This window comes from Peromyscus californicus, unplaced genomic scaffold (genome assembly GCF_007827085.1).
Source record: "Peromyscus californicus insignis strain IS unplaced genomic scaffold, ASM782708v3 Scaffold_4__1_contigs__length_199733344, whole genome shotgun sequence".
Lineage (NCBI taxonomy): Eukaryota > Metazoa > Chordata > Mammalia > Rodentia > Cricetidae > Peromyscus > Peromyscus californicus.
In genome coordinates, this window is record NW_026294562.1 from 39,785,365 (window position 1) to 39,807,693 (window position 22,329).

Genomic DNA, 22,329 nt, shown 5'->3' on the forward strand with positions numbered 1-22,329 from the left:
AGGTGCTCACGTTTTCTCTCTCGAGCTTTCATTTTAGGTCCTGACTACAGACAGGCCTACTGTTGTGATGACTGTGGCATTTTCGTAGCTTGTGATTTTAGGGAGAGAAATTCACTCCCTCCAGCTCAGACCCTCATGACATGACTCAGCAATTATGCCTAACAGTATATGTTCATTCAGTTAACATGTAAATGCCTCTGATTATAGACTGGGCAGGGAAACATGCCCTAGGCAACCTGTGTTGTACTAGCAGTCATGATATGTGTATTCCCAGAACTCATAGAATACTGGGAGGGGAGTGGTTGTGATATAGACCATCAGATGGAAGGTTGAGATTGTTGATAGTGCTAAACACTGATTTTTGAACAAAACTAAGAAGGTTTAAATTGCGGTTCTGCCATTCTGTTACTGTGTGGCTTTGGACAAGGCACATAACTGCTCTGTGATTTAGTTTTCTTCTCTGTAAAATGAAAATGATAACAACCTAATGCAGGCATGCCTTGATGCTTATGAGCTAATACACACAAAGATGCTTACAAATGCCTTCTACGTTTTAGACGTCACTGTTGTCATAAGCTGCACTGGCGGAGAGCTGCTGGGTGTTGTGCAAAAAGTAGCTTAGGCAGCGATCTTATGAAATGTCCTTTAAAACAATTTCGCATAAAAACTAGAGACTATTGTAGGGATATAAATGGCGGCTATCTCAGCATGATTTTAACTTCCTTCATTTCTACGTATGCCTTGTAGTGTTAACTGTTTGTAATTAGCCTCCATTACTATTAATCAGATAAATAATAAAACAAGTGCCTTCTTATAAAAATTCGCTTTGTGGCATACATCCTTCATTGCTGAAGTCCTCCAGGACAAGGGTTTCTGAAACCTCTGAGTAAAGGGGCAGTTGATTTACTCTTCCTTGACTTCTTCGGATTCATGCTATCTAATGTGCTAAGCAGGAGGCTAGGCATGGCGGAGACAGTGATAAACCTCAGGGCTGACTCCCTTTAAAGAGCTTGCAATGCAGTGAGATAAGCAGATAAACTATGGGAACACAAAGTCCTACAAGGGCCAAGGACAATCCGGTGTGCTTGAAAGGCTCCATGGAGGAGGTGACCCCAATGCTCTTAAAACACAGGTTGAGACAGATGGAATGGGGGTAAGGCAGAGCTTGGGCCTGGTCCACAGAGCCAGAAGGCATTCTGGTAAAGGAAGACCACGTGACTTCCAGATGGCTACAGCTGCAGGTGAAGGGAAGAACTGTGAGATTGGCAATGTGACAACAGCAAGATCCTGGGAGAACCCTCCTCCATGCCATGTGGTTTGAACATAAGGGTGTTCAATGGAGGACTAATGAGGGCTTTTAAATACATAAAGATGACGGGGATCAGATGTACAGTCACGTGAGTTTTGACAAGAATGATGCAGGGTTCTGGAAGAAAGTGACATCCTTTCTTTTTCAGTGGTGGAATCAGTCCCCTCCTTCCATGAGCTGGGAGCCATTGTCAGCTACATCTGCTTTCCTTTCTTAGGCTTAAGCCGTGGGACAAACTGACTCCTGTTAGGAGTCCCGTAGGACTGGAAGCTCCCTGAATGCTCACTTGACAATGGGATAAGGCAAATGCAAATAGCCTTGGAATGACAAGAGGAGATATTCATATCCTGTATTCTAAGATCTGAGGAAAAATGATTCAACGGCTCCCAGTACAGTCATGATCTTTCAAGTTGAGATGGTAAACTTTCTATAGTGTCATGATTTCTAGCAAAGTCATCTAGAGCTGCATTAAACCATGTAGAAAATAAGCAGTGAAATGGCTCTTGTTCTAGGCAGCGCACAGGAAAGATGCATAGTAAACTTATAGCTGGATATGACTTGTGGCCTCAAGGCACCTGTTAGAGAAACTGCCCTTGGCTCTTGGAGACTACACAGCTAGTTAGGTCATTTCGTAAGCATCAATGATAACAATGTTTTCCCTGACTTGATCCTTTAGAAGTAGACAGACTGACCTCCACAATATTTTCATGGAATCAGGTGACATGGATTATAGACTCTTAAGAGTGTCACAGAGGGAACTGGGAGGCAGTCAAACACAATCACGGTTGAGGTTGCCTAGCACTCTAGGGAGTGCATGAGGAACATCTGGAAAATGGAACTCTAGTGTTTGAGAAATTAGGCTCTTTGAACCAAGATGCTGGGCTGGTGTTCACTCCATATTTAATGAGAAGGCAAGTGCTGAGGCAAATGGAGTTCACTAAAACGAGTCTGAGAGAAGAAAGCCGTTATTGCCCATAAGAACCCGAGAGGAACACTGGAGAAATGGGTCAGTGGTTAAGAACATTGCTCTTAACTCCTCTTCTGGAGGACCCAGGTTCAATTCCCAGCACCCACATGGCAACTCACAATTATCTGGTACTCAAGTTTCAGTGGATCTGACTCACTCCCAAAGACATGCCACTCAAACACCAATGAGAGCACACACACACACACACACACACACACACACACACACACACAGAGAGAGAGAGAGAGAGAGAGAGAGAGAGAGAGAGAGAGAGAGAGAGAGAGAGAGAACCTGAAAGGGTCCTTTAGATCTCATCCAGCTTCTCCAGTCTGCATCAGGGTCTCTTTTTATAGCACATATATTTGGTAATTTTCAAAATCTATTTTTCAATTTTCAGCCTTCGATGTTTCCTGGTCTCTTATAAGAAAACATTTGGCTGTAATCAACTCAGCTGAAGAATGTGAGAAACAATTGCAAGTGCTAGATTTATCGCTTGAGAATTCATTCTTAGTAGATGCATTAATAAGTAATTATGTTTGAATGGGTGGATGGATAGAAATGTCAGGAAATAATGATGAACCTCATGAATATTTCTTCAGTTCAGTGTGTATCTGCTATAACACAATCTACAAACCATATGTAAAGGTAATTTTTAAGAGTGAATAGTGATGGCATCCTATTAAAGCTACAAGTAATCAAATTGTGAGTTAGAATAGTTAAGCAACTATCATCACCACAAACAAGCAACAGCTCATCCATCTGTTTTCAAGTTCGCTAGAAGTAGTGAATTCAAGTTGGACAGAGATACCCCTTGAACCCTAAGGCTGACTCTGTACCATATTGGGTACTATAGGGCAGACTGAAACATAGACAAATTTGGCTGAGGGAAGTCTCAGGCAATAATGTTCCCTGGGGTGCCTAATCTGGGAAGCCTCCATCAAATCTCCAGAAAACAAATGCAATATTCTGGGATGAAAAGTTCAATTCTAGCCATGAATGAGGCCACATTCTTGGCCATCATGACTTACCCCCTAATTATCTTTCATTGTTTGATGAATCCATGACTCTAATGGAAGCACATTTTCCTTTAATACAATTTTTTATTACTCACTTTACAGCTTGGATCCATAGGCTGGGCTGGTTTTGATGCTATGCTGGCGATTATGTTGATTTCTTAAATGGTATCTTAGAATGTGACTTTAGGTGTGGAATTTAGGGTATAATTCTTAATGGGTGTTTTGGCCAGGACTCAGAAGACCTTTGCTAGTAAGATGCCACTGAAATTAAATGAGCAAGTTCTATGTAAGCAAAAGTCTTTCAATTTTGGGATAAAGAGAATACAGGAAATGTATGATCCTGCTGTCCTTTCTGGCATGGTGGTTTGTCTTGAGCCCCTCTGATGGATACCAGGAATTTGCAGGTCCATAAGGTGTAGATGATTTTTAGAAAAGCTTAAATTCTTGTCTTCAGAGAATGTAGTGAAAATCCATGTGAGGAGTGATCAATGGGAATATGATGGGAAGCCAGGCAGGTATTGACAGGTGAGCTCATGTGCCTGCTCCTTCACTAAGAGAGAAGGGAAGCTAGGTACTCCTTGAGGCTGGAATGAGAAAAGCTTAGGAGGTGTCTGGGGAGGTGTTTCTTGTAGATGAGTGGGAACCAGCTGCTGCAAGGTATACTAAAACAAGGCAAGACATGTGGACTGGATCCAGAATGTACAGGAGAGCCACTGGAGGGACATTGAAGCACAGATGTGACAAAATTCAATTTGAGTTGTGAACAAATCAGAAAAGCATTCAAAGCATTTTTTTCTGCCACAATGCCAGATGCTGGGGGAAAGGGGGATTTCCTATACTGACATACACACACACACACACACACACACACACACACACACACACACACACACACACACACATATATATATATATATATATATATATATATATATATATATATATATATATATATATACATAACATAGCCATGCTCTGAAAACTAGGTGCTCCCAAACTGGCTTTCATTGGACAATGGTCTCCAGGAATGGGAGCCATACACCTCATGTATAATGAACAGAACTTCTATGGCTTAAGTTTAAGATAAAATCTCTGTGACATATTCTGAGACTTTCCTTTATCCATGGTGGGGAGGTTTTCCTGAGAATGTTCTGGTTAATGATCATCCAGTTTGAAAGTGCTTTCGTTTTTCAGGGTCACCTAGCCACTTGAGTCTCTGAGGGTTAAGCTGCTAAGAATCAGGATTTATGATTGAAACACTGTATCCATAAACTTCCTTTTGAATTGAAACCTGGCTTAGAATGAGTCAACCAGTTCAAGAGAAGAATACCATGGAGGACATTTTTCTCCGCTTCTCCAACGAAATGAAAATAAGTCAGTTACAGTAAGAACCCAACAGCATTTCTACAGAATAAGTGGGTTGTCAAGAAACTTAAAATATTTCATTATAAACACATGTTCTCTTTTCAAAAGCCAAAAAATACACTCTTTGAGAATCTTGCTTGTATGTTACAATGCTTAGAGATTGTTAGGTGGCCATACATTTCATTTCTCAAGGCTAGGTCAGGTTATTGTAGAATTTGCTTAAGAACCTATGGATCTTGGCCACAAGCTACCCATAAGGTTTCAAAGGAAACTCATATAAACACAATCCCAAAACGCAGTACAAAATGTGTCACTGAGCTAGGAAGGGCCTCACATAGAACTCTACAGCCTGAACAAGGGAGGCTGTAAAGAGCAAGTACAAATGCAGGCTGAGGGAGCTGCCTGTCCTGGAGCCTCTCCACCAATCTGAGAAGATCTTGTAAGGCTGGCCATCAGAAATAGAACACACGCACATGTGCACACACATGCACACAAGCCCCTTTAAAATTTGATTTTATGCATGTGAGTGTTCTTCCTGCATGCATGTCTGTGTACTGCATACATGTAGACCCTACAGAGGTCAGAAGAGGGCACTGGATCTTCTAGAACTGGAATTACAGACTGTCGTTAGTTACCATGTGGGTGCTGAGATTCAAACCCTATTCCTTTGTAAGAGCAGCCAGTGCTCATAGTCACTGAAGTATATCTTCAGCTCCAGGACTAGCTCTCAGGAAAGAAAGGCAGATGCAGACCAGCTTCTGAGACTGAACAGGACAACTCCACTCTGGTCCCATGGAGCCAAGGACAAGGCAACAGTAAAAGCCTTGGGTCACATTTGAGCCTATTTCATGTTATGAACAGCTATGTTCTTACTATGCAGAAATTTCTGCTCTTATAGAACCATACTTGCTTAATTATGAAAAATAATGACTTGATATTTCTCTACAATCATTCCTCAGCATGTATCAAGTTAATATATTTTTTGGATTGAATTGTGTCAGATAAATAAGTGCATCTATCTCATTAATTAACATGCACATTTGCATTCATCTTCAATAAATAAAATTACATGTCCATCAAAAATTATTCTAAAATAAAGTTCCTCATGATTGATTACCAGTAAATGTTTGCTTTGTATACCTATTTTTACATACCTACCTACTTAGGGTCATATAAAAGTTTCTCAGGTGAAAAGGGGTCACAAGCTGAAAAGTTTACCAAGCTCTGCACTAACCCAGCAGTCAGAAAAACACTTTGCACACATCCATCAGGGTGCATTGCTCTGGGACAGAACTAGATGGAATGTGCAGAGGTGAGTGGAAGGAACAAGGGATTTTTAGCTTCCCTCACCGCAGCCTGGAGGGCTGCAGTGACATGGTGTTTCCTTGTCTTCAGTATTGATTTTTTTTACACGATTAACAGCATCTATCGGGGTTGGGGAGGGGCATGTCTCATGTGGTGTTTTAAAATTTACTTTGAAAAGCTCTTACTAAATTAATGATTCAACTCCTATTCAGTGGAGTCTTAGAATAGTAACTGGGCGATACATAACAACACAGGAATATATGCTAGTTACATATTTGAAAACTCTGATTTGTCATTTGGACATTTGTCTTATAACTTTAGTCTTTCTGTGCCCATGTGAGCAAAGACACGGGGAAGCAATCCTGTGCCAGCTTGTCTTCTGTTGAGTTTGCAGTACTTCTCATCCTTGGGGAGAAGCTTGGGCTCCCCACTTCCTGGGGTCCCCTGCCAGCTATGCTCCAATATGAATTATGCCCAAGGCACCACTTGCAGAGGATCTGGAATGCATATCCAGCAGCAGCCAGGGACCGTTGACAGCTTCCTGATGAGGCTTTCCCGGGAAACACCGTGAGTCATTTTCTAGGTTGCTGCAGGAGATGAGGATGTGCAGCCACAGCTTTGCTGTGTCGTCTGTTCCCAGAGTTCCTGCAAACTAGAAGCCCTGTTCTCTGTCGCCTGAGCTTTTGCAGCCCACTCAGCAGGGGCATCCGTCTCAGGGTCACAGTTGCTTCTGCAGAGTGCATGGCCTGTCTTCCTGCCTCAGTGACTCCTCTCTTTCTCCTCTCTCTTTCTCTGCAAATGCTAACATAGACCGGAAATCTGCTTTCTAATCTCCTAGGTGCTTCTCAATTCAATCACAGTCTTGGTTGCTCAACCTTTTTAGCTTAACTGAAAACAAGTAGCAATCATGCTACTTTTTTTCTTCTAGAGAATTCGTCTCTGCCATAGGTGACAGTAACACCTACAGGCATGCACTTCGAAGGTGTTTCTGCATTGAGTCTGGAAGGGCTGAGGGCTATTCTTTGATCTTATTTAGTTCCTTTGTCTCATCTAATCTTCTTTATTTGTTTTTATATTTCATGTTCCTGCCCTCATATATTCTTCTCTGTTCCACATGCCTGTATATTAATAGTACTAGTAAAAGAGTATGTCTCTAGCTCTTAATACCTGGTGTGTGTGTATATGTGTGTGTGTGTGTGTGTGTGTGTGTGTGTGTGTGTGTGTGTGTACATGTCTGCTTCACTTAATCTTTAGGACAACTTAGAACTTCCAATCAAATGGAATTATTTTACTTTACACTTCAGAAACTTGAGCCCCAGGTAGGTTCAGTGACATTTTTGAGACCACTCAGGAAGTTAGGGCAGGTGTTAGGATTACAACTGAAAACTTTTTATCACTAATAATATTCTCCCGGGTGACAAACTAAGATGGCAGCTGACAGGACATGGCTTTCCTGAGACAGGAAAGTGTCTGGCAGCATAAGCTCCGTGTATCTAGGTTGTCATCGGTCTTCCTGATAGGCAGAATGCCCTTGTTTCGATTTTTACTCTCAGCTGAACACAGCAGGCTCAGTGGTGGCTGTAGGGTGACTGGGGCAGTCTTGCTCTTCCCTGGTGCCTCATAGCCTTGGTATACGGGGTGAGTAGAAAAGTAATGAGGATGACAAGATGTCATTAATGCTGACAACCTTTCAGCAGCCAATACTAACTAGTGGGCTAGTCTCTAGCAAGTGACTAATCAAATAAGAGGACCTCCCACACTGCTAATTGATCTGCTTGGCAATGTCACTTGAAGGGCACCCAGCTGAGAATCCCAAGGACTTAAATGTTTACTTGTTCAACAATAAGCGTTTCCAAGAAAAGATAAAGGCACCGGGTTAGATTTGCAGTGACAGACTGCAGGCTATTCTTATCATAAGAAGGAATGTAGAACGCAGTTCTAAGTATTTCTTCTCTTCTGAAAAAAAAAAAAGATGCAAAAAAGAGCCAGATTTCTACCAGAATAAACAAAAAATTTCCAACTCAAAAAGCCATGGATTCTATTAGCCAAGTGAACATTTTCACTCAAATATAGTACTTTTAAATATAAAGAGATGAGGGAAAATATGTACCTTGCAAAAAGTCAGAGCAAGGTAAATGGAATAGTTATGGCCACTCTAAAGGTAAAGATATCATAAGTTACTAAAATAGAGGTATGTGTGTGTGTGTTTGCATACAGAACATTATAAATGAATAAATATTTAATGGACCACTTGTGAATATAACAAATCTAATTTTGAATTTATGGAAAGGCTTTTTTACTAGACTATGCACAGTTGCCACAACAAAGTCCAGTGAACGTGGAACCTATGGCTTGTCAGATTATCTTTTTTCACTGGGCAGGATGGAGACCCCAACCCACTAAGTGAGTGTGTGAGCATTCATTATAGGTTAGCCATGAGTCCAGGTCTCATTCAACAAGGAGCAAAACTGTTATGATTCTTAGCTACATGACCATGCATGCACTGTTCATCAGTCAGGCAGAATGCTTAGTCACCACAGGGCTTTACATCTTATGTAATCCATGGGCTGCATGTGTGGTGTAGCTACATAAGCCCATATGCAAGTGTTGGGGGGGGGGTATCCTATAAAAGCAGATTTCACTTGTCCCCACTCTCCTTCCACACTGTTCGTTTCTAGTAGGCCCATTGAACAATCTCTTTTCCCTCTCCTAATAAAAACTCTTATAGTGGGTTCCGTTGTACCTCCTGTTCTCTCCCGCCCGGTAAATAGCACTGCAGATAAACAACAGAAACATTCTAGGTCAAAAGGACTGAATTTAAACACCAGACTCCAGATTTGCCACTCTGGAGTTGTAGAATAATGTATCAGGTACTATTTTGGAAATCATGTTTTTTACTTACAAATTTCACACCTTTTAGAAAATATCAAATTGAACAGTTGTTTAATCATTTAGTATTATACATAGCTCACAGTGATTAATGAATAAACATTCCCTTAGTTTTCCAGAAGTCTTGTGATAATCAGAACTTTGTCCAAAGCCCTCAAACCCAGCACTTGCCTTTCTCTTCCTGCTTCTAATTTCCCTAAATGTCACCTGGATCCACCTCTCTGGAGAGAGTGTCCAAGTAGTGGGGAAAGAGGATTATTATCCTGAACATCTGGAGTAGCACATGTGGTAAGTGCACTCAGGCTTGCCCTCACAACTTTCAGGTTACACAGAAAGGACTTCAGGGTGGCTTGAAATCACTGCTCTAGTTTTGATCTGTAATTGCCCCCCCCCCCCCCCCCCCAGGGACCCAGATGCTGAAGTCCTCTGCTTAGCACTACCAGGAGACTGCAGAACCTTTAAGAGGTGGGCCTAGTGGAGGGTCGGGGGTCATTGGGAGTTGGCCTCAAAGGAGATTGCAGGGCTGTGATTGTTCTCTCTTTCATTTTCCCTTTCTGCCATAAGGTGAACAGGTTACCATGGCCATGTACATCATCCGGGATGTGCAAGCAGCCTGAAAATTCAGTTAGAAAGTCTTGTAGGAAGTAGGGTAATAACTGGCCATGAACAGAGTTTTTCGAAGCTGTAAGTCAAAGTAAATTTTTTCTTTAAGTTAATTATTTCAGGTATTTTGTTACAGTATCAGGAACCTAACAGTTATTTTTTGCATTAGTGTTTCTCTCCAATTAGCACAGTGCCCACTATGCGATGCCAGAGACCCGAAGTGGGTGGTCTCCCTTCTGTCCCATACCCCAAACACGGAAAAAAAAATTTTAAAGTAGGTTTTAATTGTTGGTTTTGCTCTAATGGGTAAGAAACTCTTTAAAGGCAACAAATACGTACATGAATTCATTCACTGGGGGTCATCTTGAAAATACTAGTTACCTCTCAATAAGTACCATGACTAGATTATGCATTTCATAATAATTGCTTGTTGGGTGTATGTGTTTTTCAACCTAATATATCCCTAATCCCCAATATCCTGAGCCTCAATGAGTATTTATGATTTTATGCAGCTCTGATAAAGATGATGGTAGCAACAGACACAGCCTCGCTTGCTCTCTCTGGGCCTCCCACATTGAGACGGGTGAGTTCTGAGTGAAAGCAACATGAAGGAAATGAGAAAGCATCACATTTTCGTTCAGAGCAAACTGAGTAAGAAGAGTGGCGTGTTTGCTTGGCTGCGAAGGAAGACAGTCTCCTTAAAAAGCAACCCTCTGCCAAGTTTTTGGCTTCTGTTTGTTGTTGTTTTAAAGGTAAACACAATTAAGAGAGAAAATAGCAAGTCTTTAAAAGCACAGCTGAGTGTTTATGTTTTCCTTCTGAAGCTTCTGGGCTTGTTTCTGTGGCTCTTATTTACCATCGAACATCACAACTGCTCAACACCCCCAGATAACTTTGCTGCGGCGTTCAGCCACGGATGGGAGAAAAAACCTTTTCTTCACAATGTCCACCTTTTCAAGGCTCCTTTGTAATTCTTTCAAGTTTGAATGCCAATGTTACAGTGTTCTCTCCTGTTTCTGAGAAGACAGTTTTGTGCCCTGAAACCTCCCTGTTATCACATCTTCCAGGGACTCAGGTTGCACTACCTGATGGCATCTTAGTGGCGTTACCCTCGATAAGCAGCTGTACTGACAACAGGACCTCCAAATGTGTTAATTTCTGTTTCAGCACATTCCCCTGTAGTCTCTATGGATTTGTTTTGCCAGAGAGACAAGCTTAAGTCTTGCCTGTATGTTAGCGATAGCTCCCCTGGTCACCTCTTAGTCCACTGCAAAGCTGCTAATTCATTGGATTCTTGTATTTCATACCTGTGTGGAGCCAAAGCTAAAACTAATTCCAACAAATTAAATTTCTAAATCAAAACTCACAGTGTATGACAACTCATTTGAACTTCTTGGCAATGTGACAGGAAAAGGAAAGTCCTGGTACAGAATTAACACAGTGGCCCAACTCTGCTGTAAATACCATTAATCACGTCACTTCTGGGAGCCCCCCATTTCATGGTCTCAGTGATCTACAGAGCACTCTTGCTGGCACATATTGCAGCTTGCATAAGGCCTCATTTCAGGCAAGTTTTTAAAGTTAAAACATAACCTTATGATTAGAAAACCCTTTGGGGCACCTGGAAGATTCTTTGGAGATACAATCTCTTAGTATTTCATAGTTTGAAACATTCAAGAAAGATGGGCTGGGCGGTAGTGGCACACACCTTTAATCCCAGCACTCAGGAGGCAGAGGCAGGCAGATCTCTGTGAGTTCGAGGCCAGCCTGGGCTACAGAGTGAGTTCCAGGAAATGTGCCAAAGCTACTCAGAAATAATAAAGTTTAAAATGGACCCAGGTGCTCTAAGAATATTCTGGACCTGTAACTGTCTGGTGTTCCACACTAGGTGAACATCCACTGAGAACAAACTGGCTGTACTCAGAGTCATGGCTGTGGAGGAATGTGGGGGTGCTTTCCCAGGTATATATACAATGTACATAACGTACATCAACTCACAAACATGTCAGGTACATGCTGTCCAATAGCAGAGCTAGTAATCCATATCCACTTCCCCATGACCACCTTTGCTGCCTCTCTGCCTTGCATTGTGTGCTTTGCTCTTGTTTCTGCCCAGATCAAAGTGCCTGGTGGATTTGTTCTGTGCAGATCACATTTCAAAGCATACCACTTAAAGTCCTTCTTAACATGGCGGAAATAATGGCTCCCACCAAGGCCCACATCCCCTTAATCCCTGGAGCCTAAGACTCCGATTTCCTCCTTGGCAAAAGGAACTTTTGTGAGGAGGCTAATCTTGAGATAAGATGATCATAGGGGTCACTGTGATCTTCAAAGTCCTGAGAGAGGAAGGAAGAGGGCAGGTCTCAGAGCGGAGATAGGATGGTGGTAAGCGGTGTCGACTGATGTGCTTTGAAGATGGAAGGTGAAGCCACTATCCAACAAATGCAAGTCTCTACAAGCTGGGGACACCAAGGGGCAGGCTCCCACCTAGAGCCCCAGGAGGAATGCCCTCTGCCAACGTCTCGTTTTAACCAGTAAGCCTTGTATTTAGACTTCTGAGCTACAGGAAATGGTGTGATAAATGTGTGTGTGAAGCAACCATGCTTCTATTGATTTCCTGCAGCAGCAGTGGGAAGGCAGCCCACCTTGCTCTCTGTCTCCTCTCATTTCCTGAAACACTGGGATAAGCTGTGCTTTGTCAGCAAGCATGCCTTGCAGCCCCTCAGCGTGCAGCTCCTGTGCAGCAGCCTGACACAATGCATGATTCCCCTCCACATGTCAGGGAACCTTCCTAAGACTATGTCAAAGGCCCTCTTGCTTGCAGACAATATTAATAAACAGCCCTCCTGCTATTACTTTGAACAAAGATTTAACTTTCCGGAACTATATTTATTTTTTACTTCCCCAAATTAACTTCTCCAGAGCTTATGTCATAGTAATGTCTTATTTTACTTATAATTCCTAGTATGATATCATATGCAAAATGTGGTAAAGACATTAAATGTGCATTTATCTGTCTGTTATTTGTAAACTAAGACACACGAATTAATGATGTAAGAACATTTACTACATGCTGCCTCTTCTCAGCAACTTCCCAAGATTAACAGTGCAGACTACTACTTTTTTTTTTTCTGAAGCAGCATTCTAGAATGACTGTATATGACTGTGATGAACAGTGGGAAACAAAGATATAGGTAAAAATATTATAAAGATAATAGGAAGTTAATAGCTGAACTAGAGAAAGCATTCCCCAGAGGCACATTTTCCAGAAAAACCACAACGCTTTAGTACAACTGTAACAATATAAAAATGGATTTAGCCTTTAAATTGTAGCACTTTTAATGAGACCTTTATGTGGCCTGTGTCCTCCAAGCTGTGTTCAGACACTCAGGACATTTCCCAATAAAGTGAGAGGAGAGACAATGATAGACATTCCCATTTTTTTTTTTTTTTTTTTTTTGGTTTTTTGAGACAGGGTTTCTCTGTGTAGCTTTGCGCCTTTTCCTGGAACTCACTTGGTAGCCCAGGCTGGCCTCGAACTCACAGAGATCCGCCTGGCTCTGCCTCCCGAGTGCTGGGATTAAAGGCGTGCGCCACCACCGCCCGGCGACATTCCCATTATTTTTAAATCCAAGAACCTTTCCAACATTGAGCTGAAATTAAAGATAACAACCTCTCCTAAAAGACTCCAAGAACACATGTTAGTTCCTGCCTGAAGAGGGGTTTGTATGCCATAAAGAAAGACACACAGACACACAGGTACACAGGCATGTACACACACACACATACTTGCATACACACACAAAAAATACATAAATTAATATGAGTTTAAAAAGAGCCAGAGTCTTAATAAACTACCAAGGTTTACATCCAAACTCCCTTTCTTCATGGTTAGATGAACTTTCCAGTCTCTCTGGACCCTGTCCTGGGGATAATAGAAATACCTACCTCACATTTCAGTTGGAAGACTGAAACGACCTAAAACATACAAAGTTATCAGTAGAATGCCTGGCATACTGAATCCTCCTGAAAGATAAGCTGTAATTCCTGTCATCTGTGGAGCTCATTTTAGGTTACTTACATAACCTTCTGGAGCACAAACCAACTGAACCTGTTTGAAGATAAATGGAGAAGGAGCAGCTCCTCCATGGGAAGAAAGGGCATGGAGAAGAGAATCACCCCCACAGGATTAAAGCTAATGTTTGAACAGTAGGCCTTGAGGTAAGCTCTATCAAATGTTATGACATGATTCCTAATTTCACCACTAGCATTGTGTGCATGTCCATGCTACTGTGGGAGTAACAAAGGGGAGGATAAAGCCCTCAACTTTTCTGGTAACTGGGTGGAAGCTAAGCCCCTTCTGTGGGGCACACCTCCAGTATCCTTGTCAGTTACCATAGGATGAGGAAGGAGATATGTATTCTAGGACTGTGAATGGATAATGTTTGCAGAAAGAGGGTTGTCACGTTTGAAGTCAAGAGCGGTGACTCTGGAGAGGAGAAAGGGCAAGCAATTGAAGGGGTCCAAAAGAACCTTGTGAGAGGCTGGCACTAATCCATGTCTTGTCCTGGGTGGTGGTTGCACATAATCTCTTTTGGCAATAATTCACTGACATTCACATTTGTAAGCTTACCATATCCACACTACCATGTTTACATAAAAGAGGCTTAGAAAAGTTCTCATTGGAAACCTCTAGCAAAGTATGGATTAATGCCTGTGTTATATACTGCTCTACTGCTGTGATAAGACACCATAATGAAGGCAATTTCTGTGATACACAGTGTATTTGAACTTACGGCTCCAGAGTGATTAGAATCTCCTGTGGTGGGGAAGGACAGAAGCAAGTGGCAGGCGTGGTGACGATAAGATGCTGAGGGCTCACGTCACCACAAGGAAGAAGCAGAGGGAGTGAACTAGATCTTGATTTTTAATCTCAAAGCCTGCTGCCAGTGACTCACTTTCTACAGCAAAGCTGTACCACGAAACCCCTCAAACAGAGCCACCCACCAGTGACCAAGTGTTCGAATACCTGAGACTATGGGGAACATTTCTTATTCAAAACACCATAATACCATAATTCTCAAACTAGGCACTAAACCCTGGAGCCTTCCTAAAGATCTGCTGCCTTTACAGTGGACGGCCAAAGACTGAATCTTCTGAGTCACAAGCGGCTCAAGGTTTGTCTGTTAGAATCCTGAATGCAGCTAGAAGGAAGAGCTTTAAAGTAAGACTTTACCATTTTAAAAATTTTTAATTTTTTTCCCTGTTTTTCACTTTTCCTTTATTGAAAATAGATTCTTTTCTTATATAATACATCCTGATTATAGTTTCCCTTCCTTGTTCATTCTTACCTCTCCTCCTCTCCAGATCCACTCCCTTTCTGTCTCTCCTTAGAAAAAGAACAGGCATTTAAGAGATAACAACCAAATATGACAAAATGAAATATAAGAAGATAAATTAAAAATAATATCAAAGTCAGAGAAGTCAACTCAAGAGAAAGAAAAAGGCCATGGGAGGAGGGAGAGGCTGGAGGGGCAGGATGAGGGAAGAGGGGAATCTTTGATATGTAAAATGAATAAAAAAAATTTTCTTAATGAAGAAAACTTGTATCAGCAGAAAAAAAAAAGAGCAGGCACAGGAGTCAGAGATCAACTTGCTCTCACTCTCAGGATTCCTATAAAAGTACTAATCTAAAAGCTATAATATATATGCAGAGGACCTGGTGCAGACTCCTGTCAGGCCTGTGGTTGCTGTTTTAGTTTCTGTGAGCTCATATATGCCTTGCTCAGGTGATTCAGAGGGCCTTGTTCTGGAATCGTCCGTCCCTTCTAGCTCGTACACTCTTTCTGCCTCCTCTTCCACAGGGTTCCCTGAGTTCTGAGGGGTGGGATTTTATGGGGACATCCTATTTAGACTCCCTCTCCTCATAATGTCTGGTTGTGGGTCTCTGTATTTGTACCCATCTGCTGCGGGAGGAAGCTTCTCTGATGATGACTGAATACAGCACTCATCTTAGGTCTCTGGGCTATCTAGTCTCTGGTTCTTGGTCATCCAAGAAATGTTGAGTATGGGTTCCATCTTGTGGGGTGGGCTTTAAGTCAAATTAGATGTTGGTAGGATACTCCTACAAGTTCTGTGCCACTATTACCCGAGCATATTATGCAAACAGGACCAATTGTAGGTCAAAGATTTTGTGGCTGGGTTGGTGTTTACATTTCCCTTTTGGTAGCCTGCATGTAGAATACCTCCTGGCACCAAAGACACTAATAGCCCCTTTATAATAAAAGTCCTGGAGAGATTAGGGACATATCTAAACTTAATAAAGGCAGTCTACAGCAAGCAGCAGCCTATAGAATGGGAAAAGATTTTTACCAATTCTACACCTGATAGAGGACTGAAATGTTAAAATTTTAGACCATGAAAATCAATGATGATATCAAAGATCCTAATACACCACTTATCCTGGAAATATTGATTTTCTCAGGTAGTATCTCTAAGTGGGGAGAGTTTCTAACCTCACATTTACTGCTGTGCATCCTTTCTCCCTGCCTCCCAAATAGTGGATATAAATCAACTTAGACAGTGATTCTTAAGAGAAAAAGTAAAGCATCTCTTCACCTATGATAGCTTTTCTTCAATGGGCCTTGAGGATTTACTGTCATTATTTTTATTTGGATCAGTAAGCCCAATAATGACTAGATATGTTCTTCTGTTTTTTTTCCTTGGATCATACGCATTAGGAGGGCAGATACTAAGTTTGTGGTTTCTCAGTATACATCTGGTGACAGACACACAGCTATGCCCACGGAAGAGTGAAGGAATGATGCTTAAATATGAGTGAGCTGAGTTAAGAAACAACAACAGACTAAAGAGAGTTTAGAAACAGGAGCTGTTAACAAAGGACAGCGGCATGTTCCCCAGCTAAGGCAGCCATCTTGCTGTTCCTGCTGCCTCTCCCTGGAGGTCCCTCATTTGTCGTTTCCCCAGATGACTAGTCTGGGCAGCCAACATTCACTGAGCAGCAGCTAATTCTGGGCCTGTGCATGGACTTGGAATAATCTAGAGCAGCGCCCTTCTGGTTGAGGAGCTCTCAGACAAATTTCTAGTTGTCGTCTGAACAGATATGAACTGTCACAAATAACAAGTTTGAATTACAGCTTTAGGTAGGATTCCTGTCCTTGACTAATTTTCATAAATCATAATTTGTGTTTGAGTAATGGATATTTTCACTACCCACAGGGTTGCAGATAAATCATCCTTTGTTTACATGTCTAGTTTGCTTTCAGCCAATCATGAGAATTTTACAAATCACACCTTTTTGGATGCCTTTCTATTTTATGAACCAATAAATATTTACAGTAACCTATGTTTCTCTGCCTTGTCATACAGTAAACAAGCCTGTGACAGAATGTCTCTGCATCTGACATTGCTAAAGTCATTACTTGCCACTTTTCTAACTCCTTTGTGTTCCTCTAGTCAATGTAGTATGTGTATATATATATATATAAATTCACAGTTAGAAATGTCTGTGGATATTTTTGAATTTTTTTTTAGATTAATGCGTGTGTGTGTGTGTGTGTGTGTGTGTGTGTGTGTGTGTGTGTGTGTGTCAGTTTATACACAGATGCACATTGCCCGTGGATGCTCACGGAGGACAGAAGAGGGTATCCTATATTCTCCTCTGTTATTTGTTGCCTTTTACTTACAGACAGGGTTCTCTCCCTGAACCTGGGGCTAAGACTTTCGTTGCTAGGCTAGAAGCCAGCAGGCTGCAGTAATCCTCCTATGGCCCCCTCTTTGCCTGCCTGGGAGCTAGGGTTAAAGGCATTTGCAAGGATGCCTGGCTTGTGATTGCTGCGGTGCTGGCATCTGAACTCAAGTCCTCATGCTTGTAGAGCAATGGGTCTTAATCACAGAGCTGTCTCTCCAGCCGTGCCGAACTCCCCCCTCCCCCCGTTGGCCATTTTCCTCTTACACATACTGCATGTCCTCTGATGCATGTGTCAACCAGGTAAGTGCCAAGGAAAACATGGCTTCCATACTGTTTAACTGAATAGCACTGAGGCTTATCTTAATCAATAATAAAAAGCATGCTAAGATTCATTAGAAATATTGCATTTCATTGCTTTGTTAAAAGAAGTAAACTGATTGTGAATACAAATTCATACATCTCAATATGGCTGGGAACAGTTGCAAGTTGAGAACAACCAAGAAGTCACACAGAGAAGCAAAAAGATTCATTAGTTTTTTTTTTTTTATTTTCTGTACTATAAAAAAAATCAATGAGAAATTTAAATGGAAACCTGTGAGTTAGGAAGATGTAAGCTAGGTGTGTTTTGACTAAATGGGAATCCTGTAATTATGAACTTGGGAGGGACTCACAAACACTCAAGTGCAGAAAAGTCTCCTAAGTATTCCCTGGAGCTGGAGGCTCGGCTGCCTTTGCTTTTTGAGCTGTGGTTTTCTCACAATCCTCCTTCTATCCTCTGGCAAGTGTGTGGCACAATTCCAGTTCCGTAGAGATGCTTCCAGAGCCCCAGTTCCTAGGGGACAGTCAGTACCGAGGAGCTCCAAAAACAGAGAAATCTCTATGGACTAGAAGAGGGTGGTCAAAAATTTTGTGAAAGAGGGAACTCTTGACCGGCATTTGAGTGGGCTGCATTTGAATGGCAAGATACAGATTTCAAGTGTGCTTTTGTTTTCAGATTTTTGGAAAAAAACAAGCAGAAAAAGCCCACAAGGAAGAGGAGAGCTAAAGTTAGATACATTTTTTTTTTTGATCTGAAGAAATTCTAAGTTTGTGAACTCTAAAAAGGCCCCAAATAGAGTGAGGCATCACTCTGTGTAACAACATGTCTCATATGTACCCATGTTTTCCTATTGTGCTCATGGGGCCACTGAGATGTTAATGCTCAAAAAAGGAGTTCTGTGAGCCAAATGCTCAGGAGCCTCCTTCCTGAGTTAAACAAGATTGAACAGTTTCTTTTGCACCTTCTCAGCATCATTGTGAGCGTGCACTGACAGACAGGGGTATACCTTAGAAGTTTTTCACATAGAACCATCAATTTTGAGCCTAAAATGGGAATTCAGTAGACCAATGTTGACTGATCAAGAGCTTATTTACTTATAGAATACAAAAGTACTTAAAGATTAATGTGAATTTAGATCTGTCTGAACAATAGGCAAGGCTGTGTGCTGGATTTATACCATATTAAAGCTAAAGATTCTCTTAGAGCAGGCTGAATCACACATACATTGTTACTGGGTCAGAGGAATTCCTTCTTTCCTCAGTCTCTCCTTTCCTTCCTCCCTCTCTTGCTGTGGGTTCATTCTGGGTTAAAGAAAATCAGGTTTGATTGAAGAAGATCCCCTGAAATCCTGACCACAGACAAAAAATAAACCTAGAAGAACTACAAGACACGTGATATATATTTTATCTGCTCAAACACATAACAAAAAATCCTCTTTGGCTGACTGTACAATGCACAGTCTACATTTGTATTAATGCAGATATGTATGTTACCTTTAAAAGTTTATGTGTTTTTAGAGCAAGGGGACCAGACACCAATGAAAATGAATGGCCTGGGTGATCCAACATCTCAAAGTGCCTCTGTTACAGTCCCCTCAGTATTCTACATCTAGAACAGCTTCACAGCTGCTGGCTGAGATGATCCAGCCTCACAAAATACTCCAGGCAGGACTTGACCATAGTCCTGAATTTTCTCAGGGTCCCCCCAAAATTATCAGTACCCCCAATCAACAGGAAGTAGTCTAGAAAACCATGCCCACATTTCCCCCAAAAAATGGGTTATGGATATTTATTATCATTTAAGAGGGGAGCCGGGCGGTGGTGGCGCACGCCTTTAATCCCAGCACTCGGGAGGCAGAGCCAGGCGGATCTCTGTGAGTTCGAGGCCAGTCTGGGCTACCAAGTGAGTTCTAGGAAAGGCACAAGCTATACAGAGAAACCCTGTCTCGAAAAACCAAAAAAAAAAAAAAAAAAGAGGGGTTGGTTACAAGTTCTTATTAGTAATTGTCAGGAAAAAAGCTGAACAATGGAGATTAGATTCAGAGATCTCTTTCTGAAAAGAAAAGGGGGGAATATAGAATTGAGAAGATAAAAGAGTAGATTATTGAATCCATTTTAATCCAAAAAGAAGCTATTAATCTTAAATATTTTGCATTGGTATGGATTTTGGTTTATTGATACAAATTTAAAGTTAATTTTGTTACACTGTATGTATATTTCTACTCTTGTTTGGGATATTGTGCTTATGCAGCTCATTTGAAAATGTAATGTATAATTAAGAAATACAGACTAATAGTCATCTATAACAGTCAAACTTATAGGCATGTTAGGTATGTTTTCAAAGTCATACACAGATATATTTAGATAGATAGATGGTTTTCAAACACTTCAAAAAATACAGAATATGGCATTTAATATGTTTAATAATCTAAGGCTTTTCATGCAAGACATGTCTGCTCCCGATAGTACCAATCTACTTCATAGAGGATGATGGGCATGGAAGAAACTCTGTATGGAGCTTGCTTTCTTTATGGCAAAGCTAGCCATCTGGGCAAAGAAGCTGCCCTTGCTACAACTGCTGACAATATATTGTGCAAACTGGACCAGCAGGATGCAAGAAAGGCGCCTGCCAAACTTTACCAAGAGAAGGTAGGACAGTCCTTCAAAATTGGCTGCTTCACAGAAAAGTCTGTCAGATATGCTAGACCTGTAGGCCAGAGTTGGATGCCCCATTACAGAGGAACTTTGAGTGATTTTTTTCAGGCAGCCTGATGTCCTTATCATTAGGTAACATTTCATCCTTCTGGGGTCTTTGATGGAAGTGAAGACTAAATAGTTAAGCTCATAGTTTTTCTTAGTTATGATAAAAAAATGGGTATAAAACTTTAAACTCACCAAGATAAGATAGATAGTTGAGTATTTTCTCTAAATTGGCCAAATACAAATGGACTGGATATTGTAATTGTAATTCTTACTTAATAACTGTTTTGTTTTATATAGTTTTACTATGTTAAGGGCAAAACCTTCCTTTTCAATTAGACAAAAAGGGAGAAATGGTGTGGAATAATCCTTTTATACTCTGTGAAGATTTGTCCCTGTGATTGGTTTAATAAAGAAGCTGACTGGCAAATAGCTGAACAGGATAAAGTTAGGTGGGAAAGCCAAACTGAAAATGCTTGGAAGGAGAAGGGTGAAGTTGTAAGAGATGCCAGCCAGCCTCTGAGCAAGCCTGACAAGTAAAAAGCCATGCCCCATGTGGCATTGTATAGCTAGAAATATGGTTTAATTTAAGTATAAGAGTTAGATAGCAACAAGCCTAAGCTGTTGGCCTATCATTTATAATTAATATAAACCTCTGTGTGTTTATTTGAGGGTGGCTACAGTACAGGAAAACTTCCATCTACACTCCCTCATTCAACTAGTATAAATTTCCAGTTAAAATTTGGCTCTAACTTCTGCTAGTTTCTACCACCCTTGATTTGGGTCTATTTCTAGGGTGCAGGCTGCACATTGAGTTGCTCCATGTCACTCTAACTTGGAGGAGTAGTCTCAACCATTAGTGTACCAAATACTAAATACTGCTGTAAAACTTTTGTGTTGGCTTCAGAGAAAAGGGGAAGAAAATTAACACTGTTGAGTACTTGCTTTTGTCAGAGACAATAAATCCTTCCTCTGTGTTTTTGATTTCATATTGATAATAATCATATAAAGTAGACAATGTCCTTCTGTTTTATAGATAAGGAAATGATGTTTCAAAAACTTAAGCTTCCAGGCTCTACAGTGATCTGGGTGAAACCATGAATTTGCACATGGATCACTGTGTTGAAATCTCCTACTTCTTTTAAATTGTTCCATTTAACCTCTGTATCCTAGTTTTTTCATTTATAAGCAATATGATAATCCTACATACCTGATTGCTATAAATCCTAAATAGCTCTATGGTATTAATAGAAATTACATAAATAAAATTTCTTAGACTGGTACTGGATATAAAGTGAACTATAATTATTACAACTACTGTTGCTACTACTCCAGATCATCCAGCTAGCATTGGGAATGGTTCACATGTGAAAATTGGTCTATGGGCTTTGTATTATACACCAAAGTCAGTATCCATCCAGACACAACACACCCAGAGCACTGTGAGCAGAAGCATGAGCAAGGGCATCAACAAACAGCTGTATCTGAATATTAGGGAGCAGGGTGGGGGTGTTCCTACGTAACCTGGATGAATCAGCAGCTGTTCCTGAACCTCATCTTTGGTGATAATGGGGATGTTAGAATCTGTACTTCAAGGTGGTTATGGACATTAGAGCTAATGCATTTAAATATTCCCATAGGAACAGCAGCCTTCCTAGTCAAAGTAAAACTAAGTGATGCCAAGCAGGGTCATGCTAAGACCCAGTGTTCTGGATCCAAATCCAAAACATTTTCCTGCACCAGAGTTGGGCCAGAGTCTCTGTTAGAGTACTATGAAAACAAAGGCAAATTAAGACTAATTCATCAATGAAATCTGTTAGAGACTCCTCCAAGGAGGGAGCCGGTGTTGATGAAGGCACTTCTGGGGCAGAGCACCTGTTTCCTGAGCACTGCGTTGGTCTCTTTCCTTGCTCACTCCTCTCCTCTTTGCAATCATTTTTCTTTTCTGAGTTTTACATTACTTCCATGAACAGCATTTATGTGGCATTTTGTCTCAAGTACACCCACAGTAAATTGAAAAGCTGAAGCTGGAGGAAAACTGGAGGAAATGAGGCCGGTGTGACTGTTTCTAGGCAGCAAGGCTTATCTGTGTGACACATCCCTGACCAGAGATAATGGTCCAGCTGGAAAGGTTTCCACTTGGGAC

The 22,329-nt window shown here is 41.2% G+C and overlaps 1 protein-coding gene and 1 long non-coding RNA gene across 30 annotated transcripts in view; one reads left to right on the forward strand and one right to left on the reverse strand.

The window, feature by feature from the left end:
• Trpm3 (transient receptor potential cation channel subfamily M member 3) overlaps nucleotides 1-22,329 on the reverse strand; it is an 859,806-nt gene that overhangs the window by 378,707 nt on the left and 458,770 nt on the right. The window lies entirely within an intron of this gene.
• The window catches only part of LOC128125342 (uncharacterized), an 86,616-nt gene continuing 77,354 nt past the window's right edge, over nucleotides 13,068-22,329 (forward strand). Inside the window, exon 1 of the long non-coding RNA XR_008223141.1 lies at nucleotides 13,068-13,675. This is a non-coding gene — a long non-coding RNA (uncharacterized LOC128125342). The remainder of the gene's footprint in view (nucleotides 13,676-22,329) is intronic.